This window comes from Convolutriloba macropyga, unplaced genomic scaffold, assembly GCF_964194025.1.
Source record: "Convolutriloba macropyga unplaced genomic scaffold, txConMacr16.3 SCAFFOLD_4649, whole genome shotgun sequence".
Taxonomy (NCBI): domain Eukaryota; kingdom Metazoa; phylum Xenacoelomorpha; order Acoela; family Convolutidae; genus Convolutriloba; species Convolutriloba macropyga.
Genome location: NW_027451587.1, coordinates 1,503 through 4,471, shown reverse-complemented (window position 1 = coordinate 4,471; position 2,969 = coordinate 1,503). Strand labels below are relative to the sequence as shown.

Sequence of the window (2,969 nt, the reverse complement as noted above, 5' to 3'; positions counted from 1 at the left end):
GTATTATGTTGACGTTAGTAGGCCCTGGCCGAAAGCGCAGCATGTGAAAGGTATAGATAAAAGTTATCGTTGCAGTCAGTACTGTGTAGTTACTAGTAGCTGGATTTAAGCTCGAAGTGAGACACTGTTGGTGAAACTTCATCATGAGAACGTCACAAGCTGATCACGCTCTATGATATGACTAGTATTATGTTGCTTATAGTAGGCTAAGCGCAAGCCGAAACATCAACATGTGAAAGTCGTAGAATTTTGCGATCAAATTGTGGCTAGTACTGTGATGTTACTAGTAACCTTGTGTTACGTCATATGGCCAAGAGAGCATTTGAAGGCGAAACTTCTGCATGGGGAAGCTGCATCATGAACAAAAGTTTATATCGAGTATTATGTTGACGTTAGTAGGCCCTGGCCGAAAGCGCAGCATGTGAAAGGTATAGATAAAAGTTAGCGTTGCAGTCAGTACTGTGTAGTTACTAGTAGCTGGATTTAAGCTCGAAATGAGACACTGTTGGTGAAACTTCATCATGAGAACGTCACAAGCTGATCACGCTCTATGATATGACTAGTATTATGTTGCTTCTAGTAGGCTAAGCGCAAGCCGAAACATCAACATGTGAAAGTCGTAGAATTTTGCAATCAAACTGTGGCTAGTACTGTGATGTTACTAGTAACCTTTTCTTACGTCATATGGCCAAGAGAGCATTTGAAGGCGAAACTTCTGCATGGGGGAAGCTGCATCATGAACAAAAGTTTATATCGAGTATTATGTTGACGTTAGTAGGCCCTGGCCGAAAGCGCAGCATGTGAAAGGTATAGATAAAAGTTATCGTTGCAGTCAGTACTGTGTAGTTACTAGTAGCTGGATTTAAGCTCGAAGTGAGACACTGTTGGTGAAACTTCATCATGAGAACGTCACAAGCTGATCACGCTCTATGATATGACTAGTATTATGTTGCTTATAGTAGGCTAAGCGCAAGCCGAAACATCAACATGTGAAAGTCGTAGATTTTGCGATCAAACTGTGGCTAGTACTTTGATGATGCTTGTAGCCAACCGAATTGGTTGAAAAGCCCAATAAGTAAGCTAACTTGGGAGAGCTTGTTGGAAACCAAATGCTACTAGATTGGTCCAAATACATCCTTCAACAGGGGATCACTTGGCTCGCTTTACGAAGAGGAGCACAGCTATATGTGTTAATTCGGTATGAATCGCAAGATTTGTTTACCGACCTCTCTAACGCAAAAGGCGGTCTCGGCTTCGGCTGTTGACTGCGTCCGATTCAGGGTTATATAACTCTCGATTGAACACATTGATGTTCTATTGTTGGTGCTTCCAATAAAATTGGAACACTTAAAGCAGAACCGATTCAAATAATAGCATTTCTGATCAATGATTGCATTCCTTGATCAAGAACTGCTGGAGTCATTGTGATGGCGAATTTTCTTCATAAGAAAATTGCAAAGAGACGGAACTTAATGAGACTAGTATTATGTTGTTTCTAGTAAGCGGAAGCTGAAACAGCAACATGTGAAAATCAAGTTTTGTTCAATGATCTCGAGGCGATAAGTACTATGAAGCAACTAGTAGCCTAAGCATGACTCAGATTTGAGACAGTCAAAAAGACTGGCGAAACTTCTTCACATGAAAGTTACATAGAGAACTACAAATGTATACAGCGAGTATTATGTTGTTTCTAGTAGGCGAAAGCTGAAACATTCAACATGTGAAAGTTGTCTGCAAACTGTAGAACGATATGTGATTAGTACTGTGCTGTTACTAGTAGCCAGTCTGACTGTAGAAGCCAAGACAAAGGGAAACTAATGCATCTGAAAAGGACAAGTTATGGAAAGGTATGCACGATAAGTATTATGTTGTTTCTAGTAAGCGGCAGCTGAAACATCAACATGTGAACGTCGTTGTGTACAGTAACCTAGAACTATATAGTCCTTAGTAAACGTGCATTTACTAGTACCTGTAATTGGTATTCAGACTCAGGCAGTTTGGAATAGTTTGGCAAAGATGCACCAGAGAAAACTGGGATTTGATACAGAAATTGTTGAATACAAGTATTATGCTGCTTCTAGTAGGTTGAATCCGAAACATCAGCATGTGAAAATTGAAAAACATTTCTGGTTCGAATTGTCACAAGTATTTGGTGATCTGAGTAGCCAAACTCACTACAACGCCAATTGAAGGCAAAAATTCTCAACGGGAAAAGCTATTCTCATTGAATGAGCTAACAAGACGAGTATTATGTTGCTTCTAGTAGGCGAAAGCCAAAACATCAACATGTGAAAGTCTTGCTGAACAAATTTAATGTTGTTGAGCTCAGTACCGTGTGAATTAGTAGCCATAATTGGCGAGCGAAAATTGAACTGGCGAAACTTCGTCTTTGGAAAATTGCAGATGCCGAGCACTTATTTTGCAACGAGTATTATGTTGACTGTAGTAAGCGAAAGCCGAAACAGCAACATGTGAAAGCTGTTGAAATTTGTGGTCATTTTGCAATAAGTACAAGGAGGTGTAACTAGTAGCCAGGTCAAAATTTGGGATAAGAATGAGCAAAAATTCTGCATGAGAACAGTTGAAATTATGAAACTAAATTACAAAGACTAGTATTATGTTGTTTCGAGTACGCGAAAGCGGAAACATCAACATGTGAACGTTTGTAACGAAGTTTCGTTAATTTTCAGCCTAGTACTGAGCAAGAACGAGTAGCCTCATCTCCAATCCCACGCAAAATGTAGTGAAATATGTGAGTGAACCTTATTCACGGTGAGGGTTTCCCGAGGTCTGTATTGCAGCGAGTATTATGTTGCTTCTAGTAAGCGAAAAGCTGAAACAACAACATTTGAAAGTTGGAATTAATGACTGAATGGAAACTTCGACCTGTGTTTGATAGTAGTAGCGAACAAAACTGCTGAATCGGTTTCTGTCTCATATTGGTCAGTGAACCAATTAAGAGACAATCA

General features: G+C 39.7%; 1 pseudogene; it reads left to right on the top strand.

Annotated features, from left to right (window-relative positions):
- The first annotated feature begins 1,133 nt into the window (after positions 1 to 1,133).
- On the top strand, positions 1,134 to 1,285 carry LOC142356820 (5.8S ribosomal RNA; annotated as a pseudogene).
- Positions 1,286 to 2,969: the final 1,684 nt, after the last annotated feature.